At 43.2% G+C, this 23,548-nt stretch overlaps 1 pseudogene across 1 annotated transcript in view; it reads left to right on the plus strand.

Annotated features, from left to right (window-relative positions):
* Positions 1-23,252, plus strand: part of LOC306655329 (programmed cell death protein 7-like) — a 38,511-nt pseudogene extending 15,259 nt beyond the window's left edge. Inside the window, exons 2-3 of the transcript in view lie at positions 13,353-14,039; positions 22,632-23,252. The product of the transcript in view is annotated as a programmed cell death protein 7-like (transcript). The remainder of the gene's footprint in view (positions 1-13,352; positions 14,040-22,631) is intronic.
* Positions 23,253-23,548: the final 296 nt, after the last annotated feature.

Genomic DNA, 23,548 nt, shown 5'->3' on the forward strand with positions numbered 1-23,548 from the left:
TCAACCTCTGTCTGGAATTACAGGATCAGAGGACCAAAAGCTAAAAAGAGGAATACTGTGCACTTTGACTTCTGTGTGAGCGCTGGTCTTGATGATGCTAGAAAATCTAGGCTTCAGCCCACTTCTCTGCCTCTAACTCCCCTCACCCCTATCAGTTTTTGCTTCCCCTCCCCCATACCAGATTTTGTCTTTTGCACCCCATTGTCCATCTCCCTGCTGAGTTACCAGTTGTTGGAACCCGGAACTACTAAACACAGGTGGGGCCACCTGTTTCTCCCAAGCCTTTCTGCCCCACATCCGGCAGCTGTTAGCTCCAGCATTTCAAAGGCCCATTTGAAGGGAGGGAAATGAGAGGAGAGGATGAAGCCATGCCAGACCAGGCCCTGAGCACTGGCCAGCAGCCCTCCTCAGCCTGTCCTGGAAAATCAGATGGAGAATTTTCACCCAAATCCAGATCACATCCAGATTCAAATCTCAGTGTCACTGGATACCCAGGAGGCTGTTGAGCACCCAGGACATTGTACCACTCTAATCACTCCTATGCTGCTCAAAGCACAAACACACTTGGCTATACTTTCCTTTTATTTCCTTGAGGACTTTGGCTATTTTTACTTACACGTTAAGATGAAGATTGCATTTAAATACAATATGGAGAACCCTGAGGAATTCTTAACATTTACATCTTACTGCGACATAATCCCAGGACATTTTGTGAAGGAAAGCAGTGTCGGGGGTAGATGCCATCAATCACGTTGTGTTGCCAGCCCTGGCTAAGGGAAACTCGCTATTTATGCAATTTATTTTGTAGAAGGAAATGTTTATAATTAAAATACCGAGAAGTCACATATGGCATAGACTGAAATATGTAAGGACATATGCATAATATGTGAGGACCTATCTTCTACATGTTTAAATGTTTATCTGCAAAAGCTATTTAGGGATAGTGGTAAAATTAAGTGTGTTTTAAGTAGTGGATTAAATAAAATAATTTTTGCAAAATACCTTAAGTTCTAAAATATGGCAGTTATTGACTAACAGAAAAAAATCCCATAATCAATTAAATTTTCAGAAATTTTGTTTAAACGGATTAAGCAGGTAACTTTGCAATAAGCTCTCACAATTTACAAGCTAATGCACCTTGTAAATTAGTGAGGTAATAGAATATGCTCTGGATTCCAGACTTATATGAACACAGAATCCCCCTTGATTTCTATGTAAACACCAGGTTTCTGTGGAACACACTCCTATTCAACCCATTCCAGAAGAGCAACTGTAGGAAAATAGATTAAGTGAAACATTCTAAAAGCCAGTATCTCTTACTGTACATTTTATGAAATACAGATTCTCACACCTATTTACCTACTACCATCCAACTGCCTTCATTTTTGTTTTATTATTCATGTTTATTTCATTACTTTATGATCAATTGCACCTTTCTGTAAGTTTTAGCAAAGGGAGGACTTGTTACTGGATTTTACTGGCAGTCTTTATTGCCCCATTAATTTTAATATATATGTACACATATACACAGTTAGTCACTGAATGACAACATTTCTGTCAAAAATGAACTGCATATAGGACAGTGGTCCTGTAAGATTATACTGGTCATGACCATCTTAGTTTCTATACATAAACTTCATGATCCTCACACAAGGATGAAATCCAGGAAGTTGGCTGACAATATAGTTCTTAGAACTTCTTGCCATCGTTAAGCAACACATGACTGTACATATGCATATTCATGTTTAAATAGGATGCTAATACCAGTTTTTCTTCAGGATGGTTTTCAAGCAGAGAGAATTTAATACAGGCCACCAATTCTTACAGCATTGAAAGGACTGAAAGAACAGAAGGTAAAGATGAGATCATTCAAATATAGATACTACTTGACTTAGGATGGTATTACAGCTGGTTAACCTCATAGCAAGATGAAAGCACTTAAGTAAAAATGTCTTTAATATACTTAATCTACCAAACTTGGCAACACAGTACCTGTAGATTGTGGTGTGTTGCCCCTTGTGATCATGTAGCTGACTGGGAGCTGCCCAGCATCTCCCATCAGAGTATATGTGGAATATTGCCAGCCCAGGAAAAGATCAAAATTTATAATACAGTTTCTATGGAGTGAGCATGACTTTCACAGCATGATAAAGTGTTTTTGAAAAACACCTGAAGTCAAGCTGTCATAAGGAAGGGCCCAGGGTCCATCTGTATTAGTAATTTGATCACTCCTAGAGCTAGGGAACAAGGGGAGGAGATCTTACCAGGTACACCCTCTCTGTTATGCTGCCAGGGTGTTCTGTAGGGTCTTAGGACCATCGGGAGGGCATTTGAGCCACTATTGGATCGATCATGTCAGCCTTGGGCAGGTGCAGGAAGTGTGCAGTTGTACAGGACCACCTTTCCCCATGCCTGCTGTCTCCAGCCTCTGGCAACCACCATTCTACTCTCAACTCCTACGAGATGGTCATTTTTAGATTCCATACCAGTGAGATTGTATGGTACTTTCTGTACCTGGTTTAACATAATCTCCAGTTCCATCATGTTGTCAAAAATGATAGGAAGATGCTAATAATAATAGGGTGGAGGGGAAGAAAGAATAGAAGTTTCAGTGGATTAGACAAAGGGGAATGAAGGGGAGGTAGAGGGATGGGAATAGGAAGACAGTGGAATGAATCTGACATAACTTCTCTAGGTACATATATGAATATACCACAGTGAATCTCAGCATCATGTACATCCAAAGACTGGGATTCTAATTAGAATATATTCCATCTTGTATAAATGTATCAAAATAGATTTTCTTGTCATGTATAACTAACTAACAAGAACAAATAAAAAATATAGTATTGCATTCCTTTTAAAGTCAGAAGAGTATTACATGGTATATATGTACCATATTTTCTTTATCCATTCACCAGTTAATGGACACTTAGGCTGTGGTTTTCATTTCTTGGGTGTTGTGAATAGTGCTGCAATAAACATAGGCTAGCAGGTGTCTAACAGACTTGGATATTTACTCAATAGTGGGATTATTGGATCATGTGCTGTATCTATTTTTAACTTTTGAGGAATCTCCATACTGTTTTCCAAAGCATCTGGAATTTACATTCATACTAACAGTGCCCAGGAGTTCACTATTCTCCATATTCTCTCCATGACTTGTTGTCTTTTGTCTTTTTGGTAATAACCCTTCTAACTGAAATGCAGTGCCATCTCATTGTGGTTTTGATTTGCATTTCCCTGATTAGTGATGTTGAACATTTCTTCATATACCTCCTGGCCATTTGCAAGTCTCTTTTGAGAAAGTTGTTTAGGTTTATTTTCTGTTATTCAATCAGGCTTACTATTTGTTTTGTTTTTTGCTACTGAGTTTTTGGAATCCTTTAGTTCCTTAATCATTCTTGATAATAAGCCCTCACCATATACAGTTTGCAAATATTTTCTCCTATTCTGTCAGTGTTCTCTTCAGTTTGTTGATTGTTTCCTTTGCCATGCAGAAGGAAAACCATTTCTTTTTCCTTTCTTTTAGTTTTGAAAATATAAATAATAATGAAGAAATTAAATTAGCCTGGGACTAAGGTAATTTGGAGAAAATAAGAGTTTTTTTTAAAAAAGAAAATCCTTTCAGCTCGGATTTGAAGGAATGATAAAATGAAATAAAACTTTCACAATGTATGTTATAGTCTTAAATTCCTCTAAAATATTAGTGCTTGATGTGACTAAGCATGCAATTTCAATCAGCATTAAGGACATCATCTCATATTTCTGCTTTTCAGAATGTTTTTGCTTTCTACGAATTTCACTCCTTGCTCAGGTTTCAAGGCCATTAATATTCACGTGACTGTTCACATGACAAATTCTGCAGCCTGGTCCATCTGTCCTATATTTGTGTAAGTAACTACAACTACAACCCAGTTGTAGCATGTGAAAATTGTGACTCTGAATTATGAACCCCAGGCCCTTGAACTTCTGAAGTACTTTTGAAACTATTCAAGAAAGATTGGATTATGTCAGGTTAAATTTTTGCATTTCATTGCCCAAAATATAGTTAGCAAAATTTCTTTAGGCTATTAACCCGGTGGCTTAATTGGGGTAGGGTTTGGTCAAATAGGTGGGGGGGAACTTTGAGTACTTCTGAAACTCTATATGGTGAAGAACCATATCTTAAATTTCCAATTTGTCTTAGACCAACTTTTTACAACATACCATGCAAATAAGTTATCATATAAATGCAAAAGACACAAAAATACAAGTCTAGTGTTTTTTATAGGGTCAATGAACATTAGATTGTTGTGTTAAATTTCTCTAAAGTTTCTAAATGTTTACTGAGTTCATTTCAGTGCTTTCCACATTTCAGCCAACAAGAAAATAATTCAAATATCCTGCTAAATCCACAGACCACACTAAGTTTAAACAAAATGTAAATCTTTTGTAACTGAAGTAACTCTCAGAGCTATTAATATGCTGATGGACACTTAAACCTATAAGAGGTAGATACCATATTAGCATTTAGGGCATTTCCTCAAATAAGAGATCAGGGCCTCTTCCTCTGATTGGTGGTTTAATACAACACATCCCATACCAGTCTCCTGCATGCTCTCTACTCCTAGGCACACATGGGACCTTCACTGTCCCTGATTCTCTTGACTTTGCCACCATCAAGATCTTGGAGCTCTACATCACCACAACACAGGCAATGGGCTGTGAAAGATTCACAAAGAAGGTATAGGTGGGAATGTCAAAGATTCCTCACAGGAAATATTAAAAGATGCAAACCTAAGTAGGAGCATACACAGATTGGTACAGGATTTCCTACACAAATTGGTACAGGACACCCAGCCCACACAGCAATTCCAGAGCCCTTGGACTCAGATGCTCTGGTTCTAGCACACATTCAACAACTGAGTCTCCCTGGAGAAGTTAGTAACCCTCTCTGGACCACAATTCTTTCTGTGTAAAATGATACTAGACCTCAATAGCTCTTTACAGGTATAATTCTGTAATACTAAATAAATAAATAAGGCCTAGGGCAAATATAAGAATTATATTGGTATCTAAACTACAACCTGCCACATACATTGACAGTTCTAGTTTGCACATTCTTAGTTAAATCATGTATTTGAAACAAATCTGAATGTGGTTCCACCAAGAGCCATTATTACATAGAATTCAAGTGGACAAGTGACTGTGGATGTAATGTTGAAAACCAGGAAGATCTCCTTACATCAAACATGCTGCACAGTTGTTAACAGAGTCTCCGTGCTCTTTTTCATTTCACAGAGATCAGGGTGGAACTGTACTGTGATGAAGTGCCTGGAAGACAGTCTTCCCCTGAGGGAAGGTTTTCTGTTGGGGCCCAGCTCAGGTTAAGCAAATTAATGTTACCCACCTATTTACTATGTCATCCAAGTTTCAGCAACATCAGCATCTATTAGGAACCTGTTACAATAATAGAGCATAAGTGCCCTCCTCCTCCTGAATCAGATTTGCACCTTAAAGTTCAAGAAGACCAGATCTAATTGAATACTGAATTCTGTGTGCTTTGCTCATACAATTGAGGATAAATACGAATTGTTCAACTTTGAGGAAGTCCGTTCAATCAAATTGAGGCTGGTTTGGGTGCAAGCCAGTAAATCTAAGAGGGGAAAATGCAAAGAGGGAAAATTATCTCTGAGGGTAGACAGAGATAATTTTCCTGCTATTTTGCTTAGAATTGGCTTAACTCTTTGTTTTTCCTCAACTTGATTTTTTTTTTTTTTTTAATGGAGCCATTATTACTTAGTTCTAAGGAGTTCAAGAATCATCCATCAACGCAGTACTGAGAATTGGAAAGGTGCCTCCCTCTTCCTCTCTAACGTTTTGCCTTTCGTTTGGGGAGGGGAAGGTAGACTCATTTTCAAACTGCCTAGATCAGGCATCCTTAACTGGTGGTGTGTGACCCGGGTGAGGCGTTACGGGGACTCCATGCTCTCATCTACACTCTGCAATTTACCCGCCATGTGGTTTCAGGCAATTTCATCTCTGAGAATCTTTATTTCTTCTGCTATAAAATGAGACTACTGATACTTTAATGTCCTCGTGTGCCAATTCAAAGATATGAGGAATTTAAAGTGCCTATTTGGATTAGGCAATTACGGCCATGTAAGAAATGTAAATGCCTTTCTCAGACTTAGTGTATCAGGGAGCCTTAGTCCAGTCACCTGCCTGCTTTCCTGCAGCTTGGTGTCCAGTGGTTTGGTAAGCATCTGGTGAGGCAGGCAAAAAAGTAAATAAATAAATAATCACAGGACTTCTCTGGGGAGGTTTTCATCTAGTAAGAGGTTTATACTAAGTTCAATGATTTGGAGACTTTTGGATCAAAATTTCAAAAATAATTTAGTGCAGTGATATTGTTGCCAACTTATTTTGTTTCTGCTTCTGCTAGTGTTAGGAAAACAGTTTTTAAACTTTTATTGTTTCTAAAATAAAAACCAATTTTTAACATATTTTATTGGTGCATTGTAATTGCGCATAACGCATACCGGTGGGATTTACTGTTACATGCACACAATGTAACAATACAATTTGACCAATATCATTCCCCAGCTGTTCCCCCTTTCCCTCCCTTCCTCCTCCCAGTGCATTTTCTCTATTCTACCAATCTCCTTTTGATCAGAAAAACATAACATCAAAAAGTAGGATGTTGTTAATGCAATCATTTTATATGAATAAATTTAACTCTGAAAATTATCTATTGTCCTTCCCCCCCAACATGTGTAGATGAAAATCTCTTCATGAACTTGTGGTATTTGGTAACTATTCCTTTTTAAAAGCCCAGAAGGATAAGGTCTTACCCAGAAATTGATAGAAATCTCAAAGTTTGCTGATCATATTTTCAGACATACTTCCACCCCATGACCAACCACAGGATTTTAGCTAAGAGGCACATAATAGGATGGACAGTTGAAAGGTTAGACTCCCACAATCCCAGGTATTCCCAGCCTAAATATTGTTATATTTGCATCAAACAAAGCCTTCTCTAGGCCTGACTACAGTTGGGATTTGGGAGGAGGCTGAAGTAGATAAAAAATAGGATTAGAATTGCAATTAGTTATTGCATTTGTGTCATTTAATATACTTATCAAATGTATGTTTTTAAAAGAACTGAAAGGAACCACATTCAAATGCAGACAGATCTTATGGCTAATTGAATGAGATTACAGATTATTTTTATTTGCATTGGACTTTCCAGTATTTTCTACATTTTCCCCAAAAAGATGTATTATTTACACAATAAGAAAAAAAGAGTTTATCTTGAAAAAGTAAATACATAAAATTTTGAAATATGGGTGTCAGTTCCCTGGAATTATGTATATAGCCATATTCAACAAGCCATGCAAAACATGCTTAGTGCTGCTGTAGACCCTTTTATATAAGTTGAATTTTGTGCCTCATATATATATATTATCTATTCAAAAATAATTAGCTAATTTAAAAAATGTTCAGAAGACTAGAAGAGGAATTCCTACATAGAAAGATTCACCCCATTTTCTACCTCTCCTTCGGGAACCCCACTCTGGCCCCAGCCCATTTTGGGCTCTGTAGGGGACTCCTCCTTTGACTACATGACTGGTTAGAAAGTACCATCCAATTAGTTTTGGTAGAAAATGAGATCATCCTCATCTGGCAGTGTAGCTTGGCCTGGCTGTATTGTTATTCTCGCAAACCATGAATCAAAACAAAGACCATTTCAAAACTCCGGGGTTTACCAAAACATGATAACTATATGAGAACTAGATGAAATAGAAAAAAATTAAGCAGATTTCTGTGAAACCAGGCCATAGTGACTTTGGGTGGACAGAGCTCTGAGTTCTTCTATGGCCTGTCTCAGATCTTCAAGCTAAGCCAAACATTGCTACTCATTACTAAATATTGAGATGAAAGGTTTTTTTTTTTTTTCCTAACCTCCTAATTATCATTTTCCAAAGCATCTGCTTCTGGGAGAAGATTAATTAGTTGGCAATTCCTAGAGGATGGATTGAGGAAATCAAAGGCCTGCAAAATGCAGTGGAGAAAGAACTAAACTGTGGAAATGTTCTAAGGAATGAAGATCAGAATTGGTTTTAGGAGTGTCACAGTGAGCAAGGTTTGCTCTATTTTTCTTTCAGGAAATAGTTTGCTGCCAGGATACAAATATTTCGTTGTATTTGTATTTTATTAGCCTTCTCTTTTAAGGGCTTCTACTTCAAAGTTTTCTCATTTCACCTCACCCCAGTCAGGATGGCTATTATCAAAAAATAATATTAATAGTAATAAAAAATAATAAATGCTTGTAAGGATGTAGAGAAAAAGGAACCTACAGATACCATTGGTGGGACTGTAAATTGGTACAGTCACTGTGGAAAACAGTATGGTAGCTCCTCAAAAGACTAAAAACAGAACTACCACAAGATCCAGCTACGTCACACCTGGGTGTGTACCCCAAGTAAATGAAGTCAGAAGATGAGATACCTATCTTTTTTGTGGCACTGATTATAGTAACCAAGTTAGAGAATCAGCCTAGGTGCCCATCAACAGATGAATGGATAAGGAAAGTATGTTATGTTATATAGCTATAAAGAGGGATGAGAGGGAAAATGGATGGAACTGGAGAGTACCATGTTAAGTGAAATAAGCCAGACACAGAAAGACAAGTACCATTTTTCATCTCATATGGGGGGTGGGGGGAAGGCCTGAAGAACAATTATTAAGAAATAGAAGGAGAACTATTAAGAAAAAGGATGGGGTAAGGGGAAGGGGAGAGGATGGGACAAGAGAAAGTGGCAGCAACATGGCTCCCCCAACTGAGCTGCAGAGCCAGTCCACTAATTCCTGCTGAGAAGTGGCAGTGGAGAAGCAGAGTGGTGGCCCAGGCAGGCTGAGGTATGGTCAGCAAGCAGGAGCCATGACCTCCTGAGGCCCACTATGCCAGCACAGTCCTGAGGCTCAGCAAGACAGAGCCAAGGCAAGCCAGACTGCTGACTTCCCAGGCAGCCCAGCCAATCCCCACCAATTCAACCTCCCACTTCCTCCTGATCAGTGGGAAAACAGAAGTGGGGCAGACCTAAATGGGGTTGCAGAGGTAGCCAATAGTGTTAGTGCTTTTCCAAACCCTAATTAGCATAAATTTGGACCAATAGCATTGGTATTTTTCCAAATGCTGATTAGCATAGATTTGGACCAATAGCATTGAGCCAAGTCTATGTAAACCCCTAAACTAGCACACTCAAGTGGCAACCCCTGTTGCAGCCCCTCTTGTCTTGTAAGAACTCTCTTTTCTTCCCTCTTGAATAAATCCTACTCCATTGCACTCACTCTTCCTTGTCTGTGGATTTCATTCTTCGAATTCATGAGACAAGAACCTGGAAAGAAGTTGGCAGTGAGCTGCAATACTGGAGGGCCTAGCCTGTCTTAAGAGCTGCAGCTTGCAACTCGATGGTAGTGAAGAATCAGGCTTTGCTAGCTGTGACCCTCGGAGCTGATACTCGCAGGCATCGCCTGCCTTGATTAACTACTAACACTACAATAGGTTTTCTTGGCTGCAGAGGCCTGCAGCTTATGCAGATGACACCCACCAGGAGAAGCAGAGAATCTGGTTTCATCTCAAACTCCAGTTTCATCTTTGGGCACCCAGTGTGGGGCTCTTGGAAAGGGTGAAGTGAAACAGATCAATGAAGATATCACCTTGATTCTGGATTTCTATACTCCTTTTAGAAACTTCTCTCTCTGTCCAAAGAAATATCTGGCACCTATTGATCAGTTAGAAATGGTTAGTATAGCTGCTGGTCTAAAGACATGAGTGACAGGCTTACTGGAGGAGGCTTGGTCAATGCCCTTCATCTCTGACGGAAGAGTGTTGGTCAAGCTCTCCGGAGAAGCATCAGCTTCTCTCTCTCTGAAATACTAACCAGGTCAATCTGACTGATTCAAGGATCCACTTCTTTCTTTCACTTTCTGACCAACTTGGCCCGGTGTGAAGGGTACCCTAATCCAATGTGTCTTAGATCCTGAAATGAAGTCTTAGTATGATCTGAGGTCTTTGAAAAAGTGGTGACCCAGTAATCCCCAAAGTGTGAACCAAATATCTCTTTCTCTACTCCTCTGCTACAAACACCTTTCTCTCAGGTGTGCCACAGAAGTCATGTAAACCCAGGAATCTTGACATGCCCCTCTGAACCCCAATTGTTTCACTAGGACCCATAGACAAGGTTATTGGGAATTTTCAAGTCCTTGAGCACCTTTTAGGATCCAAACCCCATTCTCGTCCATGTTGAACTAATATTCACAAGGAGGGTCCAATTTCCTGGGTTTCCAACCCTGCCAGTTTCCCAAGAGTTAAGTCCATCAAAGAAAAAATAAATATAATTGTAACAAACACTCTTGAGTGATTTAAGATCAAATCTTTATAGTAATCAAATGAAGTATTAAATATGTTTTTCCAAACTGGTACTGCAAATAAGACATCAGAAAGATTAAGAACTTGTCCAGGACACACAACCCTCTAGATCATGTGTGGAGAGTGGTGACAGAGGATGGAAGAGCAGTAACTGAGATTGGGGTCTCTGATGACCTCATGGCTGTGGCATGTCCAGTGCCTGGAAATGTTTCTGTGAAAGGGCACAGGATGCTTAGCTACTGTGGCAATGCCCTGCATGAGGAGGCTCTGTGCAAGAGCCCTATCAGTTCTGACCTTGATCTGAGGCACCTAACTCCTGAGAAGGAAGGAATTCTTATGCTAGACAACCACAATGTTTCACCAGCTCAGCTTCTCCTATTCCTTGCCTGCCTTACAGTAACTTTAAACAATGGACTTTCCTGAGACCTAGACAAAGTTCCTTCACAACTGCAGATTGCAACTGCGGAAAAACTACATAGATGTCCTAGTTTCTGTAATTTTCCTGAATACAAAGAATAATGGTTGTAGTCTTTAACCTGATAATGAGTCATATATAAATAAGATTGCTGGCGTAACTCTTTAGATCTGCATCTCCATCAGAGAGCAGAGCTCCACCTGATCCCAGCTTAATCTTCAAACTCTGTATTTGTGAATCTTTATTTTCCAATCTCCCTTCGCCCCTCACTGGACCCAAGAATTTGGTTGTGGCAAATATGTCTCTCTCTTCCTACAATAACTGAGCTCATCTACGATGCTTTCATAATTGAGGATAAACACAGTACAGAAAAAACAGGGTTTCTTCTTTTAAGAGGGAAATGACACAAAGAAATGGGATTTCAGCTCATGTTAAGAGTGACTAATCCAACCAGCCCAAATTCTAGTCAGTCCTCAAGATGTGGTTTGCTCAGGTTTTGAGGATCACAAGATATAAAGGGAAATTTGAGTGATGTGTTGGTAAAAGTGACTAATCCAACCAACAGACCTCAATATGTATTTGCTCACATTTTGAGGATCACTGGAGATAAAGGTGTTGAGTGAGGAAACTTTGGGCAGCACATCAGTAAAGGCAACTACTGTGACTGGCTCAAGAGTCCTAGCGGGTCTTCATGAGGAATCACCAAAGGTTTGGGGGTCCACAGGGATCAAGAGTTTCCTTGATCTTGTGCAGACAATGGAGGGATGCCAAGAGATACCTTCTTCCCCATTGTGTTTCAAGTGGGTAATAGTCCATCTGGCACAAGCACTCATACGCTGAGATTTCTTCGACCCTCAGGCCCTGGGATGGGTGGAGGAAGTCTAATATTTTTCTTTACTCAAGCCTCCACCAGTTGGAGGATGGGGGAAAATGGCCCCTGAGGGAAACTAACTATAATTCCATGTTGTAGCTAGACTTGCATGAGCAATTGCTCAAACCAGTTTGAAACAATAAAAAAGGCATCACTTTTAAATCCAAGCTGCTATAAAATTTTCTTTTACTCTGGGTTTCTGCTCAGTAAGTTCCTACCTAAATGTTACAAAGGGGAAGACAAAGGAAAATGGCTGACTCTGATCCAAACGTGCATTCTGGTCTCATAAAAAAAATCTTTAGAGTAATCACAGCTGTTTCACTTTGGGGTGGGGAGGAAATTTTTATTTTATTTTATTTTATTTTATTTATTTATTTATTTGTACCAGAGATTGAACTCAGGGGTACTTAACAACTGAGTCACATCCCAACCCTTTTTAAATTTTTTTTATTTTAAGACAGGTTCTCAAGTTGTTTAGGGCCTTGCTAAGTTGCTGAGACTGGCTTTGAACTTGCAATCCTCCTGCCTCAGTCTCCTGTTTTGCTAGGATTACGGGCAGGTGGCACTACACCTGGCTCTTTTTTTTTTTTTTTTTTTTTTGTACTGGGGATTGAACCCTGAGGTACTTAACCACTGAGTCACACTCCCAACCCTTTTTTATATTTTATTTAGAGAGAGGGTCTTGCTAAGTTTCTTAGAGCCTTGCTAAATTGCTGAGGCTGGCTTTGAACTCACAATTTTCCTGCCTCAACCTCCCAAGCTGCTGGGATTATAGGCATGTGCCACCATGCCCAGTTATGTCTTTTGAGCCCAGTTTTTCTGGTGAATTCACCTTTGGTTCTGTATGCATAAATTAATATATGTAGATACACTAATCAGTCTTATTTTGTCTGACTGGAGTTTTCTAAACAGTGGTGATAATGGGAGTGAATCTGCCCTCATGGAGGACAAGTGACTACTTGAACCTTTGATTTCAATGCCCATCATGGCTGACAGAGTCTACTCCTAATATTCCAACTGCACATTCCCTCCCTCTGTCTGAGTTGTACTGTAAAAACATGCGATAGACTAATTTCTAAAGGATTTTGACAGACATTGTGTACTTCTTTAACTGTGGAGATCTAATACCTGGTTTAAAAACACCTACCAAATCTGTTTCCTGTCTGTTTTATGTATATTTGTGAATACCTGTGTACTAAATATCATGACTACATACATGCTTTTGTCTATACATTGTTTACATGAATTGGCTTATAGATAAATGAATGCTCATAAATTTTAAACAAAATGGATGCAAATAAATCTAAGTTCATGTAATTAAAACTATATCAAAAAGGTCAACTTAGGGACTGGGGTATAGCTCGGTTGGTAGAGTGCCTATCTCGCATGCACAAGACCCTGGGTTCAACTCCCAGCACAATTAAAAAAAAAAAAAAAGTTCAACTTAAGTTGGTAAGAGAAAAGATGACTTTGAAATTACTAACCCACACATTTTTCTAGGTGGCCAGATAATCAATGAAGTGTTGGTTTCTATAAAATGTTTAAAGTACAATGTTCATTGCTTTAAAGGATTATTCTTTGGCAGGAATAACAGGCTTAAAATGTTAACTGGGCTGTCTGATATCTTGGTTTTCATGATTAACATAAAGTTCTTAACTGTGGCCTGGGTCAGTCCCTGCTGGAGGCAGAGGCCTATGGTGCTGCCTGGTCCCCATTGCATGCCCAGGTTGTGCCACTGCACATCAAACTGGCTGAACAGTTACAGCCACTGTCCAGGCCACCTACATGGGTGAGGTGCCTACATGGGTGAGGAGGCTAGAGAGGGTCAGGCACCACTGGCTGCAGCTTCATGAAAGGGCCTGGGAATACAAGGTCAAGTGGGAGGCAGAGGCCTCATGGTCAGTGGGATGGGCGCAGGAGATTGACCACTGGCCGGTCAAATGCGTGCAGGAGATGGAGGAAAAGCGGGAGCAGGAACTCAAGGCTGCTGCTGATGGTATTTTATCTGAAGTGAGGGAAAAACAAGCAGACACCAAAAGAATGATGGACATTCTTCGAGCTTTGGAGAAACTGAGGAAGCTGAGGAAAGAGGCTGCAGCAAGGAAAGAGGTCTGTCCTCCAGCCTCAGCAGATGAGACTTTTTAACACCATCCGCAGCAACTGAGAACACTCACTAAAAAACTCTCTGAACTATATGACGCTGAAGAGAGAGCCCTTAGATTGAAAGGAGAACAAAAGGAAGAGAAGAAAAGAGGATTGGAAAGGAAACACAGAAAAGAAAAAGAAAATTTTACTTCAGAAACGTGAAATCGAGTCCAAGTTACTTGGGAATCCAGGTAAGTTCTCTTTACCCAGTACAGAAAAGGAAAACACTAAATTGGCAGCTCTTTTTATCATGCGTGATTTTGACTTAAGCTAAGAGGTGGTAGGTGTAAGATCAAATGCAGGTGGCCAGAAAGGAGTCAGACCAAAAGTGGCTGAACAAAGCTTTATTGGGATTGGCACTCAGGCGAGATTCACCAGTCCTCCAGAGTAAAGGGCCAGGGAAGTCTTGCCGCAACTCCAGTGGGGTGGCGTTTTTGTAGTCTGGGATAGGTTAGGGAAGGCTTGAGGGTTTAGTGTGCCCCTGGAGTTGGCTGGAGATCTTGCAGGGACTTGTGTCCCTCTGGGATTGGCTGGGGACTCCTCTGGTTGACAGGCGGTTGCAAGACACCACTAGGATTTTATTTGTCGGTGTCTGGTTGTTCTTTGGTGCATGTGGGCTGCCTGATACCCTGCCCCCATCCAGCCACCTCAGACGGCCCTAACATTTCAGCCTTTCTGATGATATAAGGTGCCAGAGTTCATCTGGCTACTTCCTGCTTCTTAGGGGGCATCGTGAGGAGAGGGCTTAGAAGTAGGGTTGGTGGGGAGGCGACTGTAAGGGTGCAAGAGTATTTGGTTGTATGTCACTCTGGCGACCTCCCTCATGCAGTTCTGGATGAACCTGAGGAGACAGGGAGCAATCATTAGTAGGAGTCCTATCACTAATATAGGAGTAAGGATAGGGGTCAGCCAGGTGACAAGAGTGGAGTGGCCAGGGGTCATTTGATTGTTGTTACTTCAGCCTTTCATTCAGATGTCTGAGAATTTCAACATTTTTCTCAAACATCCCAGTTTCACTGATGTAGTAGCAGCATTCTTCTTTTAAGAATAAACATGTTCCCCCTTCTTTCACTGTCAGGAGATCTAGTGCTGGGGGTTCTGCAAAGAAACTTGGACAATAGATGTTATTTGTCTTTGTAGGGATAACAGGGAGGCAGCAGATGCCTCTACTGCCTCTTGGAGTTGCTGTTCTAGCTTCTGGGTGGTAGTGATTGCATAACCAAGTCCTCCTGCTCCCAACCTGGAGGCTGTGAGTGAGGAGGCTAGGGAGAGTCTGACTACCACTGGTAGGAAAATGGCCCATTTCATCCTAGGGATGGGATTCCGAGCAAGCCGGTTTAATTCAGTCACTCTATAGTGTTAGCTGAGGAACACAGCAAGTAAAGGGCATATTGGAATCTAATTTTTTTGTTAGGGTGCCATTATACCACAAAAGAAGCCTGGAGGAGCAAACACTGAGGAAGAGACCTATATGGTTTGGTTGCAAGGTACTGAGGTAGAGGAAGTGTAACAGTAAGCAAAGTTCTTTGGAAAGTTGTGAAAAAGGGGAATCCCCTCTAAAGGTGGAAAGGGGGGTCTTCTGAGGTGTTGAGGAAGTGTTAAGGGGGCACCAACAGGAATGGTTGTTAGGGGGTCTGGTCAAAACCTACGCAGAGGAAGCAGTCTGAGATGTTGTTGACCCTGGACAGGTTGAGAAGTTGAAGACCTTGATGTATCAGGGCAAGGCATGAGAAAGGATTAATGTTAGGATGAATAGCTGTATTGAGTTGGCATTGGATCTCCTTTTCCTGCTCTTGGATGGTTATGTGAACTTGAGGAACCACCTCAGTATAAAGTCTCCAGATTCTAAGTGTAACTATGGGGCATTTGGCTGTTGGCCCTGTGTAAATTTTACCATCAACCCCCAGGCCCACTTTGGGATCCGGGGGTCTTTGATGTTGATTCTTATAGAATTTCCCAGAGGTCTTTAGAGAAGTGCCTTTTATAGCTATTGCAGGGGCTCCCTGCATATATAATGGACTCCGTTTTGCAGTACGTGTTGGTTTGGTCATACATAAAGCAAATCATACAGGCAAAGCAAGAAGAGAGAGAAATAGTTTTAAAATTTTTGAGATAGAGGGTGATATCGCAAACACACCTGTGACTTTTTCTGCTGTGACCTGAGAGTGGGAGTTTCCATCCTGCTGCCATGTCTCCTAGGCATAGAAATGCCACCTGTAGGCTGGGACAGAGGCCTGAGAGAGGTTAATGAGTAGTAGGAATAACGGGGGACTGGCGGGAGACCTTAAGCTTGATGGGCCCCTGAATGGTGGACGCCCAAGACTGAGTATCAGGGAAAGGTGCTTTTTTAAGGCAGGAGACATGGTACAAAGGGAAGTAGCCCAGACTGCTGTCAGGGTGGTGAGTATAACTGTATGGGGTCCAGTCCAGCAAGGCTGCAGTGATTAAGGATGTAATTCCCAAAACAAAACCACATCTCCTGGTTGAAGAGGAATGATGACTGATTCAGTTTGTGGTCCAGTTGGAGATGAGGCTGTGGACGACGCAGGAAGGTAGCAGTCTGCGTGTTCCCTTAGAAGCTTGTGAAAGAGTGTGAGATAGGGTAGGTAGGATGTCAGAGGAGGAGGGGTGATTGGAAAGTTTTGGTTGATTAGGAAAGGGTACCCATAGAGTAGCTCAAAGGTGCTGAGACCTGACAGGGCTCTAGGGGCTGCCCAAATTTGGGTAAGGGTCAATGGAAGGAGATTGGGCCAGGAAAGTTTGAGTTCAATAGTTAGTTTAGTGAGATGATCCTTGAGGATGCTGTTAGCCCTCTCAACCTTACCTGAGGATTGGGGTTGGTAGGGGATATGGAGCTTCCAGATGATGTTGAGGCCTTTGGAAACTAGTTGAACAACCTGAGAGGTGAAGGCAGAACCGTTGTCTGACTGGATGGATGCAGGAAGTCCAGATCTGGGATTGAACTGCCCAATGAGGATGGAGGCAATGGTCTCTGCAGTTTCCCTGGAGGTGGGGAAGGCTTCTATCCATCCTGAAAAAGTATTAACCATAGTAAGTAAGTAACAGAGCTTTCTGAGTCTAGGCATGTGGGTAAAGTAGATCTGCCAGTCTTTGCCTGGCTGATGGCCCCTCATCTGGTGTGTTGGGAGCTTGGGTTTGATGCCCCCTTGTGGGGATACTGTGGAGCAAACAGGGCAAGCAGAGTGGGCCTGCCGGAGAATAGTTCTCATTCCTGGAAGATAAAAGAGGTGTTGGAGAAACTGCAGGAGAGGTTTGGGGTCAATATGAAGAGAGTTATGAATGTCCCTCAGTAAGTTGTAAGCTTGCTGCTTGGGAAGAGTATCTGATCCCCTAGGAAGATCCAGCCGTCATCCCCAGAATGACCGCCCTGGGTTATTAGGTCTTCCTCCTCCTGTCAAGAATATTTAAGTTTGATGGTAGTGTATGGGAATAGAATGGGCCCTGTTGAGGACTTTGTTGTTTGCTTTTGTGCTATAGAATCCACTTTGTTGTTATCCATAGCTACAGGGTCTGAGGAATTTTGATGCCCTCGGCAGTGCATGATGGCAACTCGGGAGGGCAGCTGAAGTGCCTCCAAGGGTTTGGAAATTATGGAGACATTGACCACTGGTGACCCGTTTGTGGTTAGAAACCCATGTTCCTTCCAAATAGATGAATGTGAATGAGCAATCAAGAAGGCATACTTGGAATCAGTGTAGATATTAACTTGTTTGCCTTTGAATAGAATGAGGGCCCAAATGACAGCAAAGGGTTCAGTTTTTTGGGAGGTGACGCCTTCTGGGAGGCAGCTGGTTTCCAGAACCGAAGCAGTGGTGACTACTGCATACGCAGCTCTACGGCGTCCATCAGGACCCAGCACAGAACTGCCATCTATGAAAATGGTTAAGTCAGCTGAGGGGAGTGGATGATCAAAGAGGTCCTCATGGGGTGAGCATGGAACCTCCAAAGTACCTGTGGACAGGAATGGCTGGCCAGTTAAGGGAGGAGGGGACAGTGGGAGGAGTGTAGCAGGGTTGAGAGGAGAAAAAGGACAGAGAGTGATGGTGGGATTTTCTATAAAAAGGAGATGAACTTCTTGAATCTGTGATGGGCTCAAGAGGGGAACGGATTTATGGTTTAAGAGGTCCTAGAGTCAATGTGTGGTGTACACAGTTATTAGTTGGAGCAGGGTGAGTTTTAGGGCTTCTTTAGTTAGTTCAGCTGCTGCTGGCAGTGCCCGGAGGCATGGCAGTCAAACACAAACTGTAGAATCAAATTGCTTGGAGAGATGTGCCACCAGTCTATAGGAAGGTCCAGTTGGTTGAGGTAGGAGGCCAGTGGCAACACCCTGTTTTTCATCCATAAAGAGGTGGAAAGGACAGTTAGGGTTAGGGAGAGAGAGAGTAAGGGGAGGACGTGAGAGCATCCCTGAGCTTGTAAAAAGAGTTAGCTGTCATATTGGGGGAGGTAAGGGTCCCATGAGGGTTCTCCTTTGCTGCCTGTTATAGGGGTTTTGCAAGAAGCACAAAGTTAGGAACCCAATGCCTGAAGAAGCCAGCCAGACCCAGGAAGGAGCTGTTCGGGCGGCTGTAGGTCACAGAGGGCTTGGATTCTGTTTGTTGTGAGGCTCTTAGAGGCAGGAGTGAGGAGTATGCCTAAATATGTGAATGAAGAGGTTTAAGCGAGGCCTTGGCTGGGGAGACCCGAGATCCTAGGAAATTAAGGAGTTGAGCAGTGTGAGTTTGGGAGGTTTGAAGGGATGAGCTACACAAGAGGAGGTCATCCACATATTGCAGAAGAACACTATCTCCCAAGTCACAAGTGGCCAAATCCTGAGCCAGGGCTTGTCCAAAGAAGTGAGGACTCTTTTGAAAGCCTTGGGTTAAAACTGTCCATGTCAGTTGTTGAGACCTAAAGGATGTAGGTTGCTTCCATGTAAAGGCAAAGAGGTAATGGGAGTCAGGGTGAAGAGGAACTGGAAAGAATGCATCTTTAAGATCCAGGACTGTGAAGTGCTGGATCTTAGTAGAAGATCCCTTAGTAGAAGGGGGATGTGGGAAAGAAGAGTATAAGGGTTAGGAACCACTGGGTGGATGGGAACAACTGCCTCATTAATTAGGTGGAGATCCTGGACTAAGCAATAAACTCCTGAGGGTTTGAGTACTGGCAATATGGGAGTGTTACAGGGGGGATTGGTAGGGATGAGGAGTCCCTGAGTAAGTAATCAGTCTATGATGGGTTTAAGTTCTTCCCTGTGGCTACAGGAGATAGGAAACTGGGGACGTGAGGGACATTTAGTTTGAGGTTTCAGTTGGATAAGGACTGGCTTGTGGTGGGTGGCTATGACTGGCTTACAAGTGTCCCATACTTGAGAGTTGACCAGGTCTGGGGGCAGTGGTAGAGTAGGTGGTGTGAGGGTGCTAGAGAGTGTGAGAATCAGAGGTAGGAGAAGATGAGTAGTAGTATCCCTGGGAAGAAGTTGTAGGGTGTCTCCTAGGAGTTGGAGAATATCTCCGCCTAGCAGGGGAACTGGACAGGAAGGAATGACCAGGAAAGAATGTGTAAAAGGATGCCCCTCCAGGGCACAGGCTAGTCTAGCTCTTCTGTTTAAGAAGGAGGGCTTTCCATCAATTCCCATAACTGAAATCTGGGAAGGGAACAAAGGCCCAGAGTGGGCAGGCAAGACAGAATAGGTAGCCTCCGTGTGCACAGGAAAGTTATGTACCTACCCGCCACCTAGAGCGTTACCCTGGGCTCAGCAAGGGTGATGGGAGTCCTTGCGTCTGGGCTCCTTCAGTCCTCTGTGAATCCCAACAGCTCAAAGGAAGGGACTGCCTGGCTGATCACATGCCCACATGGAGGTGCCTGAAAGGATCCAGCCATAGGGCAGTCGCTCTTCCAGTGTCCTGCTTGTTTGCAGGTGGGACACAGCTTGGAGGGGGGCTGTGGGTTTGGGCACCGATTGGCACAGTGTCCTTCATGCCCATATTTGAAGCAAGCCCCTGGCAGTGGGGAGTGCTGGTTCCCCTTTGAAGTTTTCGCCGGAGTCACAGGCTGCAGGACTGCAAGCGGGCCTGCCTGACCAGTTCAGTCAATTCCTCTCGGGCATTATATAGTTTAAAGGCCATTTTTACCAGATCTCGGATAGGGGTCTGAGGGCCTTCCTCAGCTTGTTTGAGCTTTTTTCTAATATCAGGGGCTGATTGAATGAAGTGAGTTGCTAGCACTGTAGCCCCAGAGGGAGATTCAAGGTCCAGTTTAGTATATTTGGTAAGGGCCTCTGGAAGGCAGTTAAGAAATAGGACTGGATTCTCATCTGGATCCTGGGTAATTTCCCTCAGTTTATCAAAATTTACCACCTTATTGAAGACTGCCTGCATGCCTGCTATGAGTTATCGGACTATGCAAGGGCAATGATGGCGGCCCCGTTGGCCTTTCTGGTAGTTCCAATTGGGCTTGGTTAGTGGAACTGCCGCTGTGCCTATGGGTAGAGTTACGTTCATCAGGTGGGCTTGGTCAACATGGTCTTGTGCCATCTGCTGGATGCGGGCTTGTTCATCTGGGGTTAGTGTGGAAGGAAGAATGACATAGACACGGTGCCAGGTGAAGTCACAGGTCTGAATTCTATCTGAATTCTTTACTATAAGTAAACGAGTCAGCAGAGAAAGACCCCAGGTGTTTCTCAATCTGGGAAAGATCCTGGAGTGAGAATGGGACATGGACTCGCACGATTCCCTCTGCACCAGCCACTTCCCAAAGAGGACAAAGGAGTTCTGGGTTTGGTGGTGGAAGGGCCTGATGGGATTGGGTGTGAGCACTAACAGCAGAAGAGAGAGTTGAGTGAGTGGAGGGACTTTCTCAGGGAGGAGAAGGAGGAGAAAGAGGAGGAGTTGTAGCTGTAGGAAGAGGGGGGATGGAGGAGTTGTAGCTGTGGGAGGAGGGGAGGAAGAGGAGGAGGAGGAGGAAGACTGGCCTGAGTAAGGAGGGGGAAGACGGGAGGGTGGAGCTGAAAGCAGTTCCAGTGGATCTGAAAACGAGGAAGAAGATGCAGGAGAATAATGGGAGAGGCTTGGGACCATCCCTGGCGAGGAAAACTTGGGCACTAGAGTAGGTAGAACAAAGGCAGGGATGAGAGCGTAGATCCCAAAAGGCCTGAACATAAGGCACTTGTGACCATTTCTCTGTCCAGTGACAGTAATTGTCCAAATCAATGAGGATTTGAAAGTCAAAAGTTCCCTCTGGAGGCCATTTTGAGCCATTATCTAAAACGTACTTAGGCCAGCCCACAGTTAAGTAAAAGACCAGTCTCTTATTGGGTGAGTCCTAATTTGGAAAAATTAAGATATAGATAACCCAAGGGAGTTTGGGAGTCTAAAGAAGACTCAGTGTTTCCCATGACCTTTCAGTATTACCTGGAGGGTGAACAGGAACAAAAAGATGTGTTCCAAAATCTGATCGTGCCAACCCAAGAAATGGAGGCGGGTGGTCCGGAGGCTTGGGTGTCTCCTTAGCTTTGGGGGGCCCAGAACGGAAGGTGGGGTCGGCCAGAGACTGGGACATCTCCACAATCTACGGGCACCAAGTAGAATGGGTGGGGTCTGGCGTGCATGCACAACTATGGGCAGACCCGCATGATGGAAGGTGCAACCGAAAGGCCAAGGGAAACGCAGGAACTTATCCCACTTCTGTTGGCAGGGCGAAGAGAAACAAAGCAGTGCGGGAATTTTCTGGTTCGTTGAAGGAGAGGGTGGACCTCGACCCTGATGGGGGAGGCACGGGGTTTCGGTACCAAGTGTAAGATCGGATGCAGGTGGCCAAAAGGAGTCAGACCAAAAGCAGCTGATCAAAGATTTATTGGGATCGGCTCTCGGGCAAGATTCACCAGTCCAACAGAGCCAAGGGCCCAGCAAGTCATGCCGCAACTCCGGCAGGGCGGTGTTTTTGTCATCCGGGACAGGTGGGGGAAGGCTTGAGGGTTTAGTGTCCCCCTGGGTTGGCTGGAGATCTTGCAGGGACTTGTGTTCCTCTGGGATTGGCTGGGGACTCCACTGATTGATGGGTGGTTGCAAGATGCCACTAGGATTTTATTTGTCGGCATCTGATTGGTTGTTCTTTGGCATGCGCGGCTGCCTGATACCCTGCCCCCATCCAGCCACCTTAGACTGCCCTAACCATAGGCAACAAATGATGTCTTCTGATTTGAGACTCTAAACTACAGCATGCAAGTCATGGGTATTAGGTCCTAGGCTTAACATCTGTGCACCATTTTAAAACCTTACTGCCATTTTATAAAATTAGTTTCACTTTCCTGCCCTAGAGATAAGTTTTGCTTTCCTGCCCTAGAGAGGTGCTTGCAGAGAAACCAAAGTTAAAAGATAGCTCCCCATTCCCCTTTCCCTTCGCCACCTGTTAACTGACCTAATTAAGATATCTCCTCAATTGTCCTATCAGCCCATAGCAAGGCTTTACACAGGCAGCTCATGCTAACCTACGCAAGCAATCCAAACCAGCTCTATAAAATACCCCAGAGTTAAATTTTCCCTGCCCTCTCTCACCTTTTCTGAGCGAAGGCCTTTGTCAGACTCTGACTGACAAATAAATTTTCTTTGTGTGGATTTCCTTGCCTGGTTTCTGAGTTGCTTGTCTGCACTGCACTTTCCTTTCAATGAGTACAATAAAAAATGTTTGATCATTTTGTCATAATCATAGGCTCAGTTACCCTGCTTCTGAAGTACCCTCAATATCAAGCACAATGGTGTGGTATCCTGTCTTTTCTCTTTCAGATGAGTTCCTGCCTGCTCACCTCTTGAAGCCTTTCCCACAGTATTACCTCTGAGCCGAGCACTCCCTGCCAGCACTCATCCAGATAAGACATGATTGGGATCAGTACCTGCTGCCATCCGGTCATCCTAAAGGCGACTCCATTCCCCAAGGATGGGTCCTTCCCCTGCTCCCCAGCAACGACATCTGGGCAACCGCCATTAAGCTGCATTAGGAAAGATGCTCCAAGAGTGTGGTCCAACCAGCACTCTTTCCAGCTCTGAATATTAGTGGTGCTGCCATCTTGTGCTGTAGACTAAACCATAACTGCTGAACTCGCTGTGTCATTGTCCTAGCCTGAAGTTAAGCTTTCTTATACGCTCTGTCCTGGCCAGAGGTACCTCTTGAATCAGGAGATTAATATGGTTCTGCGGGAAAGGACCTAGGTGAACTGAGGTTATTACCCCAGGCAGTGACCTTGGTTCACCAAATTTGCCTCTGTTTTGAGGGGCTTGGTCCAGAGTGACTTATTGATTTAATCTAGCTTCCTTGTATCTTGATGGGTAAGTATACTCAATACATTTAAATACTCAGAACGTGTGTGCTGCGTGGATTTAGCAGCCCTTCACCAATAACTGAGTGTAAAGTCACTTGCTTCCCAGAGAACCCTAACTCCGTACAGTAAAGGTCAAAAGTTCGACTTTCAGCTTTCTTAATCCTAGTTTTGGTGTAGCTTGGGAGACATCGAGTTAGGAAGATGGCAGTGGTTACAGGTTGGGCTGCCAGAAAACATCATGGCCTAATCTTAGTGGTCATGCAGAGAACATAGAAAATCTGAAGAGGACCCATACTCAAATTGGATAATGTTTTAGTGGACAATGACTTTATTTTCCTCATGTTCCCCACTCTAATGAAACCACTTGGTTTTTGAAGTTGGTAG

Source organism: Sciurus vulgaris (assembly GCF_902686455.1).
Source record: "Sciurus vulgaris genome assembly, chromosome: 2".
NCBI lineage: Eukaryota > Metazoa > Chordata > Mammalia > Rodentia > Sciuridae > Sciurus > Sciurus vulgaris.